Source organism: Erigeron canadensis, chromosome 1 (assembly GCF_010389155.1).
Source record: "Erigeron canadensis isolate Cc75 chromosome 1, C_canadensis_v1, whole genome shotgun sequence".
Classification (NCBI taxonomy): domain Eukaryota; kingdom Viridiplantae; phylum Streptophyta; class Magnoliopsida; order Asterales; family Asteraceae; genus Erigeron; species Erigeron canadensis.
The window spans coordinates 40,502,352-40,526,089 of record NC_057761.1 but is presented as its reverse complement, the minus strand read 5'-3'; the positions used below and the strand labels follow the sequence as shown (position 1 = coordinate 40,526,089).

Here is a 23,738-nt window from a genome sequence, read left to right as displayed (position 1 = left end):
CACGGTTATTTATCGGGTTAACAGCATTCACCGGAGCCACCTGCTTGACTCCCACTCGACAGTCTCTAGCAAGGTGTCCAAATCGGTTGCAGTTTGTACACAAACGGCAAGGTGAATTTTGGAAATGATGGAATTGACATTTTGTACACTTTGGAGCAGAACCCGTATATCCGATCTTAGTCGCATCCGTTGCCATCAACCCTGTTGCCATTTTTGCCTTCTTGTTATTTCCATCAGTATTCTTTGACCTACTTGTCTCAGTACCATCCTTCCTTTTCTCATTAACCTTAGACAATGACCCATTTCTCACCATTTCATCCGTTAAAGATCCTGCTTTCTGAATAGCACTTTGAATCGTGGTTGGCTCAGTTGCTGACACAAGCCCACGAATTTGGGGAACAAGACCATAGATGTACCTCTGGATCCTATTTGATTCAGGTCTAACAAGGTGAGGTACTAGTTTGGCAAGCTCATAAAACCGATCAGTGTAAGCGGCATGTTTGGCTCCTACCATTGAATGATTCCAAAATTCATTTTCCAACTTCTGCATTTCATTTTTCGGACAGAATTCTTCCAGTAGTAATTCCTTAAACTCGTCCCATGTCATCCCCACAGCTGCTACTCTACCCCTAGCTTGTATCTCAGTGTTCCACCATGTCAATGCTTTATTAGTCAGTGAAGCTGCGGCATACTTCACCTTTTGATTCTCTGCACAGTTGCTAATATCCATGACAGCTTCCATTTTCTCTATCCATCTAGTGGCTGCCAATGCTCCTCCCTTGCCATCAAAATCTGGTGGTTTACAATATTGAAACTCCCTATAGGTGCATCCATTATTATTGCCTCCAATGATGTTGTTATTCTGATTACCATCATTGTTATTTTCATTATTGTTATTATTGTTCTCATTATTGTTAGTGTTGTTCTCATTGTTGTTATTGTTATTCTCATTATTGTTATTATTATTAGGGTTATTGTTGTTTGCATTAAGAACAGCAGCGGTCACTTGAGTAACAATAGTAGGAATAGCGGCAGCTATTTGCTGAGTGATCATGTTTGCAATATCCGGATTGCCACCATCACCTTCTCCATCATTAACCCCATTATTTCCACCACGACCACCACCTCTACCTCCACGTCCTCCATTTCTTCCTCCTCTATTCATTTTCTACACAAAGAGAAAGGATTTATAAGTACTTGATGAAGACTTTCAATGAATAACTACTACTCATGGCAAAATTCTTACACCCTGTCCAATTTGTTAATTGTGTTGAGTTTGATCAACAAACTTGGTCATATAAGCGCATGTGTGTTGTGATGTATTTGTAATTACGTTGCGCACCGTAATTACAACTACATCCCACCACACATGTTTTTATCGTCCAAATTCATGTCACAAATTCAGCACATCCTTCATAAATAATTGCCACAAAACACATAGATCCATATACCAAGCACGACATTTCGATTAATCAATCAATCTAAAAAAATTTATAAATCCAAGAAATTTCCAAATTTGAAAGTAGGAATCCAAGACATAAGAATAAAATCCAAACTAAGAAAGTAAGAAAAAAAAAGCTAATGCAAGTTCGATAGGATTCCTAGATAGTCCGTAAAGGCTAGCCCTCCCACGTGCAAGTGGCGTCATAAGGGGAGTTGGAGGAAATGGTGGGAGGATAAGGAGCTTGTTGTCGTGCTGGTCCGATCCGGCTCTCTTGAGAGCTTACTGAGCTAGTAGGACTATAGCTTCTGTTGTCCTTTATCGTAGCCTCCATTGTCTTTCCCTTATGAACGCTTTCGGGGTCTGCCTTAGAATCATAGTCCGGTTCTTCCTCCGGCTCGCTGTCAGAATCGATGATTATAACTGTCTTGGAGTAGTAGTTAGGATCTTCTGACGGTTCGCTTTCAGAGGAAACTCTAGGCTTCTGAGATGGTTCTTGAGCGGGGGTTTCCTTGTTAGCTGCGGCGTCCCTTTTAAGTTGTCGACGGATGATTATGTCCCTCCATGCGGAACTCTTACGGGCTGTTTTCTTTGTACGTGCCATGACTAAGTAAAACTAGCTACGTTAAAATTACAGGCTGAAACTTTGCACTAATCTAAGCACATAAGGCTTCATCATAATTAACAATTAAATGCAAATATAAGGCTCACATAACTAGTGCTATCTAATGAAAGTACTCACACATATACGATGCACAAATAGTTCCTATAATGTACACTATATGAGGGTACTTAGGTTATAGTCTAGGCCAAACCACCTAATTCTCTATAACCACGGCTCTGATACCAATCTGTCACACCCCACCTTAGGCGGAATCGTAGGATATGACTAAAAGATATAGCAATGGCACATGGACTTTATAATAGAGTCATACTAAATGAAATTCAAATAAATGTAAATTCCATAAACGGAAAGTCTAGGCAGCACGCCTCAAATAGCAAAGAAGTAATAATTGCAAATAGCGTTCAACGTTTCACATGCAATCTAGGAGTCCATGAAGGATCTCTTTATTGGTCTTCCTAAAGTCCATAAGCTCAATCTTCTTAAACATTGTTATTACCTGAAAATGAATGCTCGAAAATGTCAACATAATGTTGGTGAGTTCGTAGGTTTAAAGGAATACAAATGAGTTTGCTGTGCATGATATATCAAGTTTTGGACAATAGTGTAAATATAAACATGTAGTAGCATACTAAATACTGATCAATGTCATCATAGTTATCCAACAACACAATCCCCATCACTCCTATTAACAACTCAATCATGCTTTAAATACCAACAACTACCAGCTGGAGTATAAAGTTGGTCGATAGTTTTCCAATAGTCTTCAATAGATATCAAAAGACATCTATTGCATCAAAGAAATCAATACAAGCAAGCTAGCATACACGATTTCATAATTACACGTATTTGTCCATGAAAACAAACAAGTTTTGGCACAACTAGTAAAGAAATGAAAAGTGTTTTGAGCATCATTTTCCCCCAAAAAAATAAAATAAAAAGGGGCCACGAAACTCACCTCGACAAGCAAGTAGTTATGCAAATCCAACAAGGTCGCTAGAATCTACATAACCTATAAATATGAACAAGTTACAATTATGGACATGGTCAAGAACCGTCCATTGTAACCGTATTTGATGAAATACACATATGGCTACTTTCAAAATATTTACAAATGATTTTTTTTCCATATATATTAAGTTACAAGTCACATAACTTAATATATAATATTTGTTTTACTGATTTAAGATTAAATTCTACAAGTTCATATTAACTGAAATTTTTTGTAACTTTATCTATTTTTTATTAGGATGAAACGAATGATTCAAGATTCCAAATCTTAACTAGTGTTACCTTAGAGTGTTATATACTTACATGAATTTTTACATAATTTATTTGGCACGTTAACTATTTTTAAAAATTCAATGATTACAGACTAGTCAGAAAGATCACTGTTCGCACACAGAAAAGTTTTATAAAAGTTAAGGGCCTTCGAAGATTCAAAAAAATCCAATTTTTTACTGTACAATCTTAACATCTCAAAAAAGTTTCTGGAGAAAAATAATTGTCCAGTTCATAAAATCGACCAAGATATGACTATTTGAAGTCGACCAAAATCTGTTCGGAAAACTCAGCTTTGCGCAGTTTTGTTATAAAATTCGTTTGACAACCTTAAACTTCATATTTTGACACGAAACCGCTTCCACCAGAAAGTAGACTTCCTGAACTTAATTTTAGACACCAAAAACGTGACTTAACCATCTCCCATGACCAAGATACGACCTTTCAAAGTTAACAAAACGAATCTGTCCAGATTCTAAAATAACTCAAACTTACTGTTTTAAAGACTACTACAACTAATATTTATATATAAACTTTCAAATCTCTCCAACACCTAATTAAATCTGTTATTATGATTTTCATGCCTTCGTAATTGGATTTCTTTTATTACATTAATTATTATACTTCATTAAATACTTTAAACTTTTAACATTAATATGATTTATACTTCAAGCTTTTGATTTAACCAAAAAAAAACCCTTTCATTCATTATTATAAATTTGCCATAATATATATTCATCAAATAGATTACAAAGATTGTACATAAATATATATAATTTAATAAAAGATAGAGATTAAGAATTTTACCACCAAAGTCGATGATCACTCTTACGATACTAACTTTTTTTTTTAAGATGGAAGCTTGACAATTGTGTGATAAAAATTTGGTTTTGGTGGTGGTGTTCCCTCTTTGTTCGACGGCAGAGCAAAGCAAGGAGAAGTTTTGTTTTTTTTTTTATTATTATTTAGGGTATACTTATTATATATATATATATATGGAGATAAGTGTTTTAGTTAGTTTATGATTAGACTTAATGTATCATAAGAATTCTAATGGAATTAAAATTCCTTGCTCACCATTAAATTGTGGTAATATATATATGACTAAAATTTTTTTACTAAACATATGATATTTTACTATTACTATTACCATCTTACGACTTATACTAATTATATATTACTTTTATAATTATTGATTTCGTTCACCACTAAATAGCGTATACTAATTTATCAATATCTATAAATAAATATGACTAACAACTACAAGTCTAGAAATTACGGGGATAGTTATAGTCATCTACGTTTAGGAAGATCAAATATCTCAATCCTAAACTATTGAATATCAAGTAATAGAGATCCCATATTGGAAATGATCTCCACATTTCTATGCTTGTTATACTATATAGGCACATTGACTAGTCAAGAAATTTGGAATGTAAGTTAGAGACTATAATAAATTACCAGTTTTGTTGACGGATGTCACATAATTAGAGACAATATATGAAAAAAAAAGTTCCATAAAATTCTGGGTTAGCACGCAACTTTGTACATTGTTATACACTTCTCCATAAACGCTAATTGCACCACTATTTATGTATACAATTGAACAAACGTTTTAAGCCAACATATAATGTAATAGAGTTGTCGACATAAATCGTCCTTATGGTTTGCTCAAAAAGTAACATTTCACCCCTGAAAGTCAATAACGTCACTATTAGTCTTTTATAGAAGGATAAGGTTCACGTTTTGTCCTTTGACTTGTTGATTGTAAGCTCTCGTCCATTAAAACCCTCCTGTGTCTCCCACGTGAGGGTATTTTAGTTCTTTCTAAAGCATATAGAATCAAACTTGATACTTCTTTAAAAAAATTATATGATGAAATTAATTATGTGATTGTCGATATACTTGCAGGGTAGTATATTAACATCCATAGAATGAGAGTTTGTCAAATGAAATTCAGTGTTAACAAAAAGTGATGCTATTATTTTTCAGCGATGAAATGAAACATGACTTTTTTAGGGGCAATGGTATAGAGTCAAACATTAGCAAATTGGTAAGTTTTCGTCCAATAAGGAAGCGCCACGTGGACTTGTCAATATGTAGCCAATTCTTGCCAATTGTTTTCCAAATTGAGTGGTGTAGTGCCATTTTTTTCCCAATCCTTGCCACAAAAAAGACAAATCAAGAGAAAACAAAACAAAAAAAAAAATCCTGTACTTTAAAACTTGCCAATGTTTGCCATAATCGGCCAAATATAGTCGATTGAACTTGCCAATTCACTTTATCAATGCTTGCCAATACACATGTTATAGTGTTGCCAAAGAGCTAATACTAATCAAAATAACTTGCCGACTACACCCTTACCCCTAAGTAAACTACATGGACTACGACTTATATAAATAACTCATTGATGTAATATTTACACATGTTTTTCATTGAGCAGTGTATCAGTAAAGGCATTAATTGCCATTTGAACAAAACTAGCTAAGCAACAGCTGGCTTATCGTGTCCATTATGCCCCAATTTTTCCTTTTTTTCTTTTTACTTTGAAAGAAAAGTCATTTTCTTCTCACCCTCCTCTCAATCTGTTTCTCTCCCTTTAAAACTTAAACATTACCCCCATCCTATTTCTTACTTCAAAGTTTGAACTCCATATTTAGCAGGCACCACCACCATTGGATCATGATCATCTGTAAGACGGTAACGTTTTGACTTTTGAGTTTTTGTGTATGATGCTTACATATATATATAATTAGTTTTGAGCTTTGATTTGGATTTCTTTAATAAATAGATTTACGGTCTTTCATACTTATTCGACTTGCATGTTTTTCTTTATGCTTTTGCATACCTATTTAGTTTTGTTTTCATATGATTTTCCCCCTTATTTTGTTGAAGGTTTTGGGTAATGCATGTGTTATTCACTTTGTTTTGATTTTCTTTTCCTATTTAATACGGAATACCTATAACATATTGAATATATAAAAAAGGCTATTTGATTGGAAAGTCACTCAACTTGTCACAAATACTTTTATTGAGGATCGAACAAAAAAGTTCTCTATGTTGAGGTTAAAAACCGACTAAAACATCTTTATTGACCTCGCGACAAGGTAGACGGTAATATTGAATTTTGAAATTATTTTTCTATTATTTTTCTGCCTAAATATAAATGCCAAGTCATTTAATTATCCAGCTTGGATTCCACTCACTATCTATATCTATCGATATATATTATATGTATGTATATGTATATATGTGTTTGTCACCATGTATAACACCAAACATATCGATCCCATCCAACCCCATTTTTAACCATGATCTAAGGCAGGGACGGAGCCAGAACTTTTTTTGTGAGGGGGCAAATTTAAAAGTCTCTTATTATATTTATTAGAGTCATCTTTGAGGGGAAAAAATTTTTTAAATAAAAATTAATTCTCAACGGAGAATTTAGAAAAAATGGACCCTTAAAATAATTTCGTGTGGGTGCCAGTTATGAGAACATCAATCTTTAACTTAAACATTGTTCTTTACAATTTTAGAGCATGTGATAAATTTTGATACAATTACCCAAACAAATAAAACACTTTCTTTAACTTCTCTTTTTCAACTTCGTTAAAAATCAAAATAACTGAAGATTTTTATATTACCAATAGAAAATTTTATTTCAAAACTAATGCTCCCAACATAAGTAACATACTTCCAAAGAAGAGGCTTATGACAACGATGGTGACATTTGTATGTATAATGTATTTTCTGTTTATTGTTACGAGTATTATTTAGAAATAAAACTATAAATATACCTCTAAAAAATTACATTGTACCAAAATTAGAATGGGGGCAGTTGCCCACACTGCCCCCATTGTGGAGCCGTCCCTGATCTAAGGGTCAAGATATTGTTCTATGTGTTTTACTGTAATAATTATTTTACAATACCCAACCTCATATCATAAAAGATTACTATAATTAAACATCAAAGTTGACTTTTAATTTCAAAGGATTAATTTGATTCTTAATTTGAATGGTCTAGATTAAAAGGTTAGTTTATTTTTTCTTCTTAGTTGTGTTGACAATATTATATATATATATATATATATATATAATATGTATTATCACTTGTTCAATAGAAAGGGTATTCGGCTAAACTTTATTATTTGATTATAGCTACTGGAAGAGTACTTCTACTTCTGTTTATTTTTACTAGAACGGTACCTGCGTGTTGCGGTAACGGTAGAGGTGGCGTCGGTGGTGGTGATGTAATGGCAGAGACGGTGACGAGTGGTGGTGGCGAGCGGCGGCGGTGGTAGCGGCAGAAATTGGTGGTGGTGGCGGCGGTGGCGGCGAGTAGTGTAGGTTATTGATGCAATTTGGTTTTGATGAAATGTTGAAACCAAGGTTGCGAAAGTCGCTAGTCGCTCCCAGGTCGATTGACAAGCGAGTTGGGAGTACTCGGGTGTATGCGGTGAGTACTCGAGGTAAAAGTGGTCAAGTCGGGGAGTACTCGGGGTAATCGGCCGACTAGACACCCTACCTTGTAGCGAGTACTCGACTCTACTCGGTGAGTTTTACAACAGTGGTTGAAACTTAAAATTTTAAAGAAAAGCTATTTGCTTTATAATATCTCGAAATATATATAAAAAAAACCTTAATTTATAAAGTATGGACCCTTAGATTAAGTTCAACTTTTAATTAGAGTTATTAGATCAAATGATGATGTCATATACCTTATATAAATTTTTTAGATTTAATTTTATTTTAATAAATTTAAATTATTATTATTTCCTTATTTAAGTTTGTAGACATCAATAATTAATGTCTTTAATGATATAATTATAAAACTGATAATTTTATATTTTTCATCATTTTTTATCTTTAAAGTTAATTTTTATACAATAAAATATTCTTTTTTAATGTAATATGTTTTTATTAATTTATATTTTTGTATATGATTTTTATCATATAATGTAATAAAAATTGGTTATAAGGATTTTTATATAGAATTTTTATCATATAACGTTTTTATTAAATCAATGTTTTGAAAACTGGACCGGATGTCAAACCGACCTTCTTAATAAAGAACTAAAAAAAATATGGAGTTTATAGTAAGCTAAATTTATAATTGCAAAAGTATGAAACCTTAGATTAAGTTCAACTTTTAGTTAGAGTCATTAGATCAAATGATAATGTCATTTACCTTATATAACTTTCTTAGGTTTAATTATATTTTAATAAATTTAAATTATTATTATTATTTCCTTATTTAAGTTCATAGACATTAATAATTAATGTTTTTAATGATATAATTATGGAAACTAATAATTTTATAATTTACATCATTTTTTATCTTTAAAATTAAATTTTAATATAATAAAGTTTTCTTTTATCCCTAATACTCCCTTTAGGGACTAGGAGTGGTGCAAACTAATTTTATCAACCCTTCCAAATTCAACCAATAAAATCCTTACAACTCAATTTTACCATTCAATCCTCCCAACCAACCTTTCCAACCATTTTTACTGCGTTTCATAAGTTTTCAACTCTCTCAAAAAAACTTTTCTTTTTCATTTTAAAAGTAAACTAAACAATTTTTTCTAATTTAAACATACTATTATTAAACTTAAAAATCCATTACATTAGTTAAATTGAACAAATTATTTAAAATAAATTATATTTAGAAAAGTTAACAAAATCTGTAAATATATAATAATAAAGGGTCTGTTTTGTTAACACTATACTAAAAAAAAAAAAGTTTCTGCAGACTGCGCTGCTTCTTCTCCATGATATACACACAAACTATATATATATATATATACATAGTACAGTTTTTTTTAAAAATAATTAAAAACTATAAAAAAGAGTAACCAATCGCAACGCTCTTTCTTCATTGTGGTCCCCACCTTCCGATTTTATGGGCAACGGGCTCAGAACCTTTCATCCAACCCGCCGGGCTATACTTTTGATGGTGGCAGTGGTGTAGCCGTCGATTTGTACCCAACCCGCCTCAACCCGATGGTCCACTCTGAGCCCCCTTAGGCAATTTTTTTATTTATTTTAGTTAAGCAACATCTTTCCCATCAAAATACTAACATGTCATACTTGTTTTTGTTTCTCGACCTGTGTATCAAACTTTGCTTTTCGCTGCCCATTAAATAAGCCCAAATCCCAGGAAGGAAATAGAACCCATAAATAAAAGGTAAGATTAAATTAAGATACGTTTGTTTGTTATTGGTTTTCCTTCGGTGACGGTCATATCCCACCAAGGTAAAATTTTCCATATCATTATTTTAAGGAAATCATGGATGCCAGATTAAATTGTTGTTTATTGTAAATGATAATAATGTTAAGTTAGGGTTATCGACTTTATCAATTTATAGTTAGGGCTATCGACCTTATTATCATTATTATTCAACAGAGAGGTGTATACAACTATACTAGGGTTTTGTTTTTTCAAATATATCGAAAACCCCCCAAATTTTCAGGCTAGGTTTCCGATGAAGTTGAAAGGTTTGGCACAAGAAGAAAAACAAATGGTCACAAAGGCACGCTCCCAACGTTCACAAGGATCAGTCAAAACATGCCGATATAAATAGCCAAAACTATCAGATTAAACTTGCCAAAACTAGCTCATGCATGTGCCATAGGGTAGCCAAAGAGCCGATGAGAGCCGATGTTTTTTGCCAATATAAATCGCCGACTACACCCTTGCCCCTAAGGCAAAAAAAGGGCCAACGATAAGCAAATGGGAGATCTAATTAAATATATAAGCAAGTGGCTTGTGATGGCCCCCTCAAAGCACTAATTGAAAGACACAAACTTTATATTCAAATCAAAACGTTATTAATTAATTGAAAAAAAAAAGAAAAAGAAAGTCCACATACACATGACACATGTTTTGTGCATGAGATCCCTAAAATACTACATTAAATGTAATTGGTAAGCATGCATTACTAAATAGTAGTAGCATAGTAAGCAGTTTTTTATCATATATATAAGTAACCTCATAGTAACTAATTCAAACTACATTAAATGCAATTGGTAAGCATGCATTTCTAAATAACATAGTAAGCAGATTATTGATCATATATACAAGTAAACTCACAGCAACTAATTCAAACTACATTGATAGATTTTGGTGGATTTTCAAACCGATGGTCATGGACATCACTGACATGATCATATCTCACACGAGCCTCATTGAGCTGAAAGAGAGACACTCCCTTTATTGACTGTTGTGTCGGGTCAACCACACCATAAATCCAGCGCATAGTAAACAAGTACCCCTCGTTCCCAATTGACCTGATGGAGCGCATACCCATGAGTGGATTCCTAAGTGCCGCATTTGGTCGAAAGGAGTACACAGGTTCACCATTCCTCGTGGACACAAAATATGTTGTTCCTAAGAAGCCCAGGCTAAACAACATAGAATTGGCTGCCTCAAACTCTTGCGGAGTTAGGATGTCCACATTCCTAGCATCGCGGTCTTCCCAAGGAATTGAAGACATCAATTGCACACCATACCTAATAATGCCCGAATTCGTTCTCTCGCAGGTATTCAGGTCTTGGAGATACACATTAAGCTACACTGGCGGCCTATTGAAAGTCGTGGTAGCAAAGGGGGTATCGGGATGGGAATATGTCTCAATTGCCCGTTGGACAGATTGAGGCTAGCAGATTTTGTTATCTTGCGTTTGGGGCAACCAACGAAAACACGAAAATCGACCCCACAACATTTAATATGCTTACTGTTTCTCCCTTACTACCAGCTCAGTGTTAATCACATTATACCTTTCTAAGTCAAAGTTAACAACAAAACTGTCAGTGGCTCACACCATCACGACCCAGCCTAACGGGTCGCCTGCGCCTCTATAATGCGTTACAGACCAAAGGGGTCGATCCCTCCGGTTGAAATCATTAACAAAATCCCTATCATCAATCATCATAGCACAAGATCTTAGAGTTGGGGCAGAATACCTGATCGGAGCAAGAAGCCTTAGGTCACCACAGAGGGCAATTTCACGGATCATGTTCTCCGGAAATTCTAGTTTCTGGCGTCTACTCATTGTGTAGATAGACATCGACATAGCATTAATTGTCGATTAGTAAAGTGTTTAGATCCGTGATATTGCCCTCCGTGGTGACCCAAGGCTTATTGTTAGGATCAGGTATTCTGCCCCAGCTCTAAGATCTTGTGCTATGACGATTGATGATAGGGATTTTGTTAATGAGTTCAACCGGAGGGACCAACCCCTTTGGTCTATAACGCATTATAGAGGCGCCGACGACCAATTAGGCTGGGTCGTGATGGTGCGAGCCACTGACAATTTTGTTGTTAACTTCTACTTAGAAAGGTGTAATGTGATTAAGACTGAGTTGGTTAGTGAGGGAGAAACAGTAAGCATGCTAAATGTTGTGGGGTCGATTTTCATGTTTAATGTTGTGGGGTCGATTTTCATGTTTTCGTTGGTTGCCCCAAACATAAGACAACAAAATCTGCTAGCCTCAATCTGTCCAACGGGCAATTGAGACGTATTCCCATCTCGATACCCCCTTTTGCCACCACGTCTTTCAATAGGCGGCCAGTGGAGCTTAATGTGTATCTCCAAGACCCGAATGCCCGCCTGACATTCGTGGAGATAACCAATTTGGGCATTATCAGGTATGGTGTGCACCCGATGTCTTTAATTCCTTGGGAAGACGGCGATGCTATGAATGCAGACATCCTAACTCCACAAGACTTTGAGGCAGCCAATTCTATGTTTTTTAGTCTGGGCATCTTAGGAACCACATATTTTGTGTCCACAAGGAATGTTGAACCTGTGTACTCCTCTTGACCAAATGCGACACTTAGGAATCCACTCATAGGTATGCGCTCCATCAGGTCAATTGGGAACGAGGGGTACTTGTTTACTATGCGTTGGATTCATGGTGTGGTTGACCTGACACAACAGTCAATAAGGGGAATCTCTCTTTCAGCTCAATGAGGCTCGCGTGAGATATGATCATGTCAGTGATGTCCCTGACCATCGGTTTGAAAATCCACCAATCTATTAACGTTGCCCATATTATTTTGTTGGGGTGATGTCGGGCCCAGAAGATGTTGTTGGAAATCTAACAGGTCGCAGTCAATAATAATGAAGGTGGAAACGAAATGAAGGAAAGTTAAAAATCTGACCAAATACACAAGTATATGGCAAATATGACTCGGATGTTGACAAGGAGGCGATGAATTGAAGATCTTATGCGAATTAAAATGAAAAAGCAATGCACCTTGTAACACCCCAATAATTTTAAGGTAATAAAATAACCCCTTTTTGTAGTTTTGACATTAAAATAAGTTCCTAATATTTTATTTTTGATTATGGGGTTAATTTAGTTGGAACGTTAACGGATAGCGGGTATTTTATCATCAGAATTCTAAATGGGTCGTGGCATCCATATGGAGTGCCAGCCACATTGTTATGGGTTATTCACATTTCCACTAACTCATCCTTTCTTCTTCTTCTCCATAATTCTTCTTAATTCAAAGAAAACCTCAACTAAATCCTTCATGCAATACTACTAAATTATCCAAGAATCATCATAACAATAACCTCATATGATCAAGAAATTGAAAAGTTAGGGTTTGAGTTGGAGTAGTGGTGGTGGCCGAATTATTGAAAGAAAAAGGGAAGAGTTTGTGATTTGAAAACCCTAATCTTTTATCTTCCATCATTGAGGTATAGAATTCTTAACCTAATTTCTTTTCTTTTCTTTGAATTAGGGTTCTTGTAAGGTGAAATTGGGGATTTTGCTAGTAATGAGTGCCTATATGAGTTTTTCCCCAAAATTCTTGTATATTATGATTGTGTCGTTGAGTTGCATGTTGAAATCTTTAATAATGAGAATGTTAGTAGTGAAACTCCAAATAAGGAAATGGTGACTTTGCTAGCTACATGATGATGATGATGAATCCTTGGGTAATATGAGATTTTGTTAAGTAAGCAACTCAATGACTTAATGGGAAGGGTTAGGGTTAGGAATGCTAGTGAAAGGTTGGTTTAGCTATAGTGAAATAGCTAGGAAATGTGAATGGTGTCTTATATGTGCATTATGATATGTTGATAGGTTGAAAGCTTGGTTTTGTGCATTTGCGGTTATCTTGATTATTTGTTGTGTCGCGAAGGAGGTGAGTATACTTGCATAAATTGTATATTCGTCGGGTCAATTACCATTCATGTTGAGTGAGTCTGTGGTGGTAATTGATTTGGCGTTAAGTCCCATGTTTATGGTTGAGCTTGATTACAGGCCTAATTGGTGGCCATAGGCTCATGCGGAGCATCTGTTATTGTTTTAATTGTGATGGTAATCGTTTGCTTATATGGATCCATGTAATGCCTAGCCCAAGGGTGAGTATTATGGATATGACACGACGGTGTCATAGTCCATATGCAACAGTCCCTTGAGCATTGCCCTCCTTCGTTTATATGATATTATGCAAGCATATTCACTAAGCATTCGCTTACCTTTCATCTGTTTACCCTTTTGATTTTAGGTGGTTCCTGGAAGAAGGAACTAGGTTTGCTTGACTCGAAGAATAGAGAACGAAGTTGCTAGAGATTGTAGATAGTTGGAAGGTATCTTGGCCATTCTCGGAAGAATAGCATGATTTGGTTAGAAACCTAGTTGTCCCTCTTGACATTGGCTCATGGTACATTTTGGTTGTTATTGGCCATATTTTGATATGTTTTGTAATTGGTCATGTTCTTGTCTTTTGGAGTTGATAAGGATAGTTGGTTTGGTTGTAGCATGTCAAATGGGTAATCGACCCATATAGTTGCGTGGTCGATCATGGATCAAACTAATTCGGCAAATATGAATGTTTTCGGGTTAACTCTCTTACTTTCAATTCTGGAACGTAACTTCCTTATAATGTTGGTTGTGGTTCAAAGGTTTTGGTTAAGTCTTGTTGTGGGCAAAAATTTGATGTTGCTGGGTAAATGGGCCACTGCGGCGCAGTGGGAGCGTGCCGAGCCCACTTCGGCGCAGTGGAATCCCACTGCCCAAATCTCTCTCTTCTTCCCACTGCGGCGCAGTGGAGGTTCTTCCAGTTTTGGTCCGAGAATTTCCACTGCGGCGCAGTGGAAGTACTCGACCTCACTGCGGCGCAGTGGGGACATAAAAAAAAAAAAAAAAAAAACTTTTGCGTTATCGAGTGGTGTCGTTATAAGTGGTATCAAAGCCAAGGTTTAAGGGATTTAGGTATTCCCTCGTATAGCGAGTGCCTAGACTTAAACCTTAGTTGAGACTCGACCTTAGGTATTAGAAATTTTATATGGGACCCGAATATGTGTTCGATGATGTTAGCTTATGAACTTGCTAGTATTAAAGCACAATAAGAAGCCGGCCTTATTGTGATTGAAGTACTAACAAATTGATAAACCAACCGCATCAAACTTTGGAACGGTCTAGTATAAAGTTATAGGTTTTGGCTTATGACTCGTAGAGAGAGATAGGCTGTGTATTTAAATCGATTTACTTACTCTTATTATAGAATGGCGGAACAACAATGTGAGGAGGAAGAACATGATCGACATGACGAAGAGGAAGTTACCTTCCCGGAAAATAGCATGGACATTTCCGACCAAATTGGAAGGGCGTTGGAGAAATACACTCCACTTTTACTTAAAAGGCTAAACCAAACAATGGAAGGGGCTATGAATGATCATATAGCCCAGATGATTAGAGAGGAGGTGGCTCTAAATGTTCAGCGAGAATTTGAAAAGAGAGATGGAAAAGGGAAGGGTAAGAAGGACAATGAAGATGAGGAGGTGGAAGTAATGGGGGAGAAGTTCCACAAGAAGAAGTTCTCTTTTAAGGATTTTGATGTGTGTCACCCTCCTGAATATCATGGTGACCGCAACCCCATTGTCTGTACCAGATGGGTGTCAGAGATTGAAGGGTCTTTTCGCACCAGTCAATGCCCTGAGGATCTTAAAGTGGTGTATGCTGTGAGCATGTTGAGGGATAAAGCGAAGAGATGGTGGGACAATTTATTGTTGGTGAAGAAGGAAGCACTTGATAACGTGGATTGGCCTGAGTTCAAGGCCATGTTCTATAAGGAATTTAGATCAGAGGCGGAGGTGACTAGGTTGAGGAGTGAATTCCTCAATGAATCTCAAGGAACCCTTAGTTTGACGGAGTTTCGTGCCCAATTTCTTGATAAGGCACAATTCTGTCCCGAGTTCTTAGAGAATGAGCACTTGATGAAGGAGCAGTTTTATATGAAGTTGAAGAAGAGTTTGAGGGAGAGGATTAGTTTACGTCAAATGGAGTCTTTCTCCATGTTGTGTGATGTGGCTCGAGATTACGAGATCGAGCAAACTAGAGTGGATGAGAATGAGGTGAAGAGAAAGTATAATGGGGATAATTCACCAAATAAAAGGTTTAAACAAGAAGGTGCTTCCGGTAGTAATGCCTTTAGAAGAAATGCTCCCTTTTGCAAAACTTGTAAGAGAAATCATCATGGCTCGTGTAGGGAGAAAGCTTGCTACAACTGTGGGAAGACGGGCCATGTGAGTCGAGATTGTAGGTCGAAGCCCCATAAGCCCCTCATTTGCTTTAAGTGTTTTGAAGAGGGACATATGAAGAGCTCATGTCCTAAGCTAACCGAAGAAGAGAGACAAGAGGAACGAAGGAGAGAGGCAGAAAGGAAGAATGCATTGGCACACGGCAATCAGCGGGGGAGGTCCTTCCAACTTACCGTGGAGCAAGCTAAGAACGCTGATGACGTAGTTACAGGTACCTTTCTTATGTATAATGTGCCTATGCGAATTCTTTTTGACTCCGGGGCGAATAGATCATTTGTTGCAACTAGGATGATTCATGCTATTCCTATGTCTAAATCGAGTTTAGATCATACCTTACAAGTTGAGGTCGGGAACGGGAGGACGGAGATAGTAAGAGAGGTGTATAAAAATTGTGAAATCAAAATTGTTACGGAATTCTTCCAAGTTAACCTAATTCCCTTCCCAATGGGAGAGTTTGATGTGATGTGATTTTGGGTATGGATTGGTTGAGTTCTTGTAATGCCAAGATAGCGTGTGACGAAAAGGCAGTTTATTTGAAGACCTCTAAAGGTGAAGACTTGATAGTATATGGTGATAGAACTGGGCGCCCTATATCCGTTTGTACTTTTGCTCGTGCCCGGCGTTATTTGTCTCATGGATGTCATGCATACCTTGCTCACATCGTTGATGTCAAGAAGAAATCTCTATCTATTGAAGATATCCCCATAGTTCGTGATTTTTCCGATGTTTTTCCCGACGACTTGCCGGGTGTTCCTCCCGAGCGGCAAGTTGAGTTTTCTATTGATCTTGTTCCGGGGGCTACCCCCATTGCTAAGGCTCCCTATCGATTGGCACCAACGGAGATGCAAGAAATGATGAAGCAACTCCAGGAGTTACTAGAAAAGGGGTTCATTCGCCCTAGTAATTCTCCTTGGGGTGCACCGGTACTATTTGTTAAAAAGAAAGACGGGAGCATGCGCATGTGTATCGATTACCGGGAGTTAAACAAGGTGACCATTAAGAATAAATATCCATTGCCGAGAATCGACGACTTATTTGATCAACTTCAAGGAGCTTCGTATTTTTCCAAAATAGATCTTCGTTCGGGTTATCACCAACTCAAAGTACGTGATGAAGATATCCCTAAGACCGCTTTTCGTACTCGTTATGGCCATTTTGAATTCGTGGTCATGCCTTTTGGTCTTACAAATGCTCCCGCGACCTTCATGGATCTCATGAACCGTGCATGCCGTCCCATGCTTGATAAATCTGTTATCGTTTTCATTGATGATATCCTTATCTATTCTAAGAGTTCATCCGAACATGAAATCCACTTGGGAGAGGTGTTGGGAACCTTGCGAAAAGAAAGACTCTATGCCAAGTTCTCCAAATGTGAATTCTGGCTAAGGGAGGTACAATTCCTTGGTCACATTGTTAGTAATGAAGGAATCAAGGTGGATCCGGCAAAGATAAATGCGGTGATGAAATGGGATCAACCAAAGAACCCATCGGAGATTAGAAGTTTCCTTGGTCTAGCGGGGTACTATCGTCGTTTTATACAAGATTTCTCCAAAATAGCCTCACCTTTGACCAAGTTAACTCGGAAGAACATCAAATTTGAATGGGGAAATGATCAAGAAGTTGCTTTTCGGCAATTACGGGAGAAATTGAGTCAAGCCCCGGTACTTGTTCTACCTGAAGGCATGGAGGATATGACAGTGTATTGTGATGCATCATCAAATGGGCTTGGGTGCGTGTTGATGCAAAGAGGAAAGGTCATTGCCTATGCCTCAAGACAATTGAAGGAGCATGAGAAGCGTTATCCCACTCATGATTTAGAGTTGGCGGCGGTTGTTTTCGCATTGAAGATTTGGCGCCACTATCTCTATGGAGTCAAATTCACCATCTATTCCGATCACAAGAGCCTTAAGTACTTCTTCGAACAAAGAGACCTCAATAATCGGCAACGAAGATGGCTTGATCTTTTGAAAGACTACGATTGCGAAATTTGGTATCATCCCGGGAAGGCAAATGTTGTGGCGGATGCGCTAAGCCGGAAGAGTTCACATCATTCTATCATCATCTCCCCATTATGGGTCTTAATCACTAATGATTTTATGGAGCAAATAAAAACGGCTCAAGAAAAGGCTTTACAACGGGACCCTAAGAAGGAGAGAATTCAAGGTCAAACGCAATATTTCGCCAAGGATTCGCGTGGTCTTACCCTGCGCTTTGGAAGAATTTGGATTCCTTTCTCTTGTGAGTTAAAACAAGTTTTACTCAATGAAGCTCACAAATCCAAATATTCTATTCACCCCGGTGCTACCAAGATGTATCATGACCTAAAGGTTGATTATTGGTGGCCCGGAATGAAGAGAGATGTGGTGAAATGTGTGGAAGGGTGTCTAACTTGTGCTCAAGTCAAGGCGGAGCATCAAAAGCCGTACGGTATGATGCAACCACTAGAGATCCCTAAGTGGAAATGGGAGGATATCACTATGGATTTTGTCACCAAATTGCCCAAAACACCTAGAAACCAATTCGACACGATTTGGGTGATTGTTGATAGGTTAACGAAAAGTGCCTTGTTCCTCCCCATTCGCGAAGCATCATCATCCGAAGTTTTGGCGAAGATATATGTTAAAGAAGTAGTAGCAAGGCATGGAGTTCCAATCTTCATTGTGTCGGATAGGGATACTCGTTTCACTTCTCACTTTTGGCGGAAATTTCAAGAAGAAATGGGTACGACTTTAAAGTTTAGTACCGCTTATCATCCACAAACCGATGGCCAAAGTGAGAGAACTATCCAAACTCTCGAAGACATGCTACGGGCGTGCATCATCGATTTTGGTGGGACTTGGGATCTTTACCTACCATTGGTGGAGTTCTCGTACAACAATAGTTACCACTCAAGCATACAAATGCCACCATATGAGATGTTGTATGGTAGGAAGTGTAGATCTCCCATTTGTTGGGGAGAAGTGGGACAAAGAGAAATTGGTGGTACGGAAGTGGTTTTGAAGACAACCGAGAAGATTGATGTGATCAAGGAAAGACTTAAGGCGGCCCAAGATCGACAAAAATCCTATGCGGACAAACGAAGAAGACCGATTGAGTTCGATGTGGGAGATCGTGTTTTGTTAAAAGTGTCTCCATGGAAAGGCGTCTTACGGTTTCGAAAACGTGGAAAGTTGAGCCCCCGTTTCATCGGTCCTTTCAAGATTCTTACTAGAGTTGGCAAAGTTGCATATCGTTTAGAATTGCCCGATGAGCTTTCGGGAATTCATCCCACTTTTCATGTCTCGCACCTTAGAAAGTGTCTCGCCGACGATGCATCCTATGTACCTTTGGAGGAAATTGAAGTGGACAACAAATTGAACTATATGGAAGAACCAGTCGCCATCATGGAAGAAGAACTTAGGAGAGTTCAAAACAAGACAGTGAGAACATACAAGATTTTATGGAAGCATGGAAGGATGTCCGATTGTACGTGGGAATCCGAACATGATGTTTTAGTATACTATTCGTCCTTGCATATGGCTTGGATCATGAGGTCATGATCCGTTCCAAGTGGGGGAGAGTTGTAACACCCCAATAATTTTAAGGTAATAAAATAACCCCTTTTTGTAGTTTTGACATTAAAATAAGTTCCTAATATTTTATTTTTGATTATGGGGTTAATTTAGTTGGAACGTTAACGGATAGCGGGTATTTTATCATCAGAATTCTAAATGGGTCGTGGCATCCATATGGAGTGCCAGCCACATTGTTATGGGTTATTCACATTTCCACTAACTCATCCTTTCTTCTTCTTCTCCATAATTCTTCTTAATTCAAAGAAAACCTCAACTAAATCCTTCATGCAATACTACTAAATTATCCAAGAATCATCATAACAATAACCTCATATGATCAAGAAATTGAAAAGTTAGGGTTTGAGTTGGAGTAGTGGTGGTGGCCGAATTATTGAAAGAAAAAGGGAAGAGTTTGTGATTTGAAAACCCTAATCTTTTATCTTCCATCATTGAGGTATAGAATTCTTAACCTAATTTCTTTTCTTTTCTTTGAATTAGGGTTCTTGTAAGGTGAAATTGGGGATTTTGCTAGTAATGAGTGCCTATATGAGTTTTTCCCCAAAATTCTTGTATATTATGATTGTGTCGTTGAGTTGCATGTTGAAATCTTTAATAATGAGAATGTTAGTAGTGAAACTCCAAATAAGGAAATGGTGACTTTGCTAGCTACATGATGATGATGATGAATCCTTGGGTAATATGAGATTTTGTTAAGTAAGCAACTCAATGACTTAATGGGAAGGGTTAGGGTTAGGAATGCTAGTGAAAGGTTGGTTTAGCTATAGTGAAATAGCTAGGAAATGTGAATGGTGTCTTATATGTGCATTATGATATGTTGATAGGTTGAAAGCTTGGTTTTGTGCATTTGCGGTTATCTTGATTATTTGTTGTGTCGCGAAGGAGGTGAGTATACTTGCATAAATTGTATATTCGTCGGGTCAATTACCATTCATGTTGAGTGAGTCTGTGGTGGTAATTGATTTGGCGTTAAGTCCCATGTTTATGGTTGAGCTTGATTACAGGCCTAATTGGTGGCCATAGGCTCATGCGGAGCATCTGTTATTGTTTTAATTGTGATGGTAATCGTTTGCTTATATGGATCCATGTAATGCCTAGCCCAAGGGTGAGTATTATGGATATGACACGACGGTGTCATAGTCCATATGCAACAGTCCCTTGAGCATTGCCCTCCTTCGTTTATATGATATTATGCAAGCATATTCACTAAGCATTCGCTTACCTTTCATCTGTTTACCCTTTTGATTTTAGGTGGTTCCTGGAAGAAGGAACTAGGTTTGCTTGACTCGAAGAATAGAGAACGAAGTTGCTAGAGATTGTAGATAGTTGGAAGGTATCTTGGCCATTCTCGGAAGAATAGCATGATTTGGTTAGAAACCTAGTTGTCCCTCTTGACATTGGCTCATGGTACATTTTGGTTGTTATTGGCCATATTTTGATATGTTTTGTAATTGGTCATGTTCTTGTCTTTTGGAGTTGATAAGGATAGTTGGTTTGGTTGTAGCATGTCAAATGGGTAATCGACCCATATAGTTGCGTGGTCGATCATGGATCAAACTAATTCGGCAAATATGAATGTTTTCGGGTTAACTCTCTTACTTTCAATTCTGGAACGTAACTTCCTTATAATGTTGGTTGTGGTTCAAAGGTTTTGGTTAAGTCTTGTTGTGGGCAAAAATTTGATGTTGCTGGGTAAATGGGCCACTGCGGCGCAGTGGGAGCGTGCCGAGCCCACTGCGGCGCAGTGGAATCCCACTGCCCAAATCTCTCTCTTCTTCCCACTGCGGCGCAGTGGGAGCGTGCCTAGCCCACTGCGGCGCAGTGGAGGTTCTTCCAGTTTTGGTCCGAGAATTTCCACTGCGGCGCAGTGGAAGTACTCGACCTCACTGCGGCGCAGTGGGGACATAAAAAAAAAAAAAAAAAACTTTTGCGTTATCGAGTGGTGTCGTTATACACCTTGTTTAATTAAAAAGAGAAGGAGTTTTTGAATGAATTAAACTACGAAAATAAAATATGCAAGTAATACTTAAACTAAGAAAACAAGTACGCAAATAAACAATATCAATCTCAAACAAATGTGTTTGCTTAGGCAAATTTCCATCTTTTTGCAATGATAGTGGTTGAACAAGATAAAACAATAAGAACCGGATTGACAAATTAAAATCTATGTCCGTTGACTTCTCATGAGAGCGACGTAAGCCAAAACACCCATTTACAATTTAGATGTTGCTCTTTTAATAATAAACTTCAGTTTTGGACTCACTTGAAATAACAAGTATAGGATTGCCTAGTATTCCTTGACTTCATTACTTAAACATTAAAAATGACTCATTTTGATTCATTCGATTATAAGGTGAGTGTCTTCTTTTTATAACTAAACAAACCCTAATACAATATGTACAAACTTAATGGTTGCATTTATAATAGTATCATATTCTATTAGTTGAAAAAATGACATGTTTCACTAATTACAATTAAGACTAACATTCGATTTCAAGTTGTCTACTTTCACAATGACCAAAAATTAATCATCAATCAATGATTCCATTTTCAAAGAAAAATCCACTCACAATGCTATTCTATATGACTAGCAAAACTTTGACTCTAAAGTCAAAGTTCATAAATATTAATTTAATCAATCCATCAACCACTAATTAATTATCACAAAAGAGTTTAATTCCTACGCCCAAACAAACACAAAATAATGTACTCACTAATCATAGTCATAATAGCCACATAAACATAAATTATCATATTAATCAACATAATATCTTAGGGTATGTTCTTGAGTTTTGTTTTAAAAGGAAAGGAAAAGATTGTAAAGGATTTTAAAAATATTTGGGTTCTTCAGTTTTATTTAAGGGAAGAAGAGAAAAGAGGGGAAAAGATTTGGAAGGAGAATTTTATAGAATTTGTTAAAGATATTTTCCTCCCACTTTTGGGATGATTTGGAAGGAAGGAAACTCCACCCCTTCTATTTCATTCATCCCTCTTCTCTTTTTTCCCCTTCCTTTACATATAAACTCGAGAACACAGGCTTAATGTTTACAAGCTAAAATGAAAATAAAAGAGAGTTTAGATTACAACCAAAAAAACACACAACAAAAGGTGGATGGATGGATGATGAAATCTCCGTCTTCTCCAAATCTCACAATAATCCAAACCCTAAATCTTCTCAAAAATAACTTATTTTCTATTAATGAGCAAAAATGGGTTGAGTTTTGTGTAGATGATGGTGAATAAGAAGATGGGTGGTGTGTAATGTAATGAATGGAGGGTTTTTGATATTGGGTGAGAAAGGTTTGGTATTGAGATGATGATATTTTGTTTCCTGCCTTCCTTCTCCTCTTTCTTTCTGTCCGATGTTCTTTATATATCTATCACCTCCAAAAACTAAAATCCTTCATGAAAAAAGTAGGGTGTCGTGGCCCGTTTCTAGCCGCAAGAAACCATCACAGGAAGTATATAATTGTTGTGAAAGTGTGGTTTGGGGTCCGGTCAAAAGTCAACACCCATCAATTTTTGAAGACCAAAAATACTGTGATGTTGTTGCTCTTTAGTGCTAGCCGATCCAAACAATTAAACAAAAATGGGCTTTTGGGCTGCTGTAGTTGTCTTCTGTTAGATCCATTCTAGTAGCTGCCCATATCAAGATACAAAACAATAAACATATAATATGGTCTTGTGAATGTTTTCGGCTGGACTAAAATTTAGGAAGAAAATTGGAGCTGCTGTCGTGGCTTGTTCTGATTGGCGGGTCAACAAAGAAACTCACAAATTGAAATCAATTATGAATGTGAGTTTGACTTTGTTTTATGCATACCCTCACGTGCTTAGCCATCAAATTAAAAGAAAATCATCTCCACATAAAAAAAAATGTCATGGCCTTCAACCTTGACTACTGCGTGATTTCTTTTTATTCCCTATAAAGCATGTCACTAAAGTAAATGAGGGTATGTTGTATAATTCTCCGACTGCGCTCCTTGTTTCTCACGGCCCAAAAGTCTAATAGAAAGGATACTAGGCTCGATTGCCTCACAACCCAACTTAACAACAAAGTGAACAAACTGGACATGTGGATATGGGGGATCACGACTGGAACTAAAGCAAGTTAAGCAACACCAAAAATCTCCAAGACAATATAAATATGGGAGTGTTGCTTGTGTGTATTTGCTCAGCCAATAATAAAGTCGAACATCATGACTTCATTTGGTCACAATTAAAGTCGTCATTTATCTGTTTAGCTCCTATTTGGCTCCATA

At 36.9% G+C, this 23,738-nt stretch overlaps 1 long non-coding RNA gene across 1 annotated transcript; it reads left to right on the top strand.

Moving 5' to 3' along the window:
- Nucleotides 1-5,893: 5,893 nt before the first annotated feature.
- Nucleotides 5,894-14,223, top strand: LOC122597765. Its single transcript, XR_006323456.1, has 2 exons — nt 5,894-6,044; nt 13,870-14,223. It is a non-coding gene; the product is annotated as an uncharacterized LOC122597765 (long non-coding RNA).
- The last annotated feature ends 9,515 nt before the right edge of the window (nt 14,224-23,738 follow it).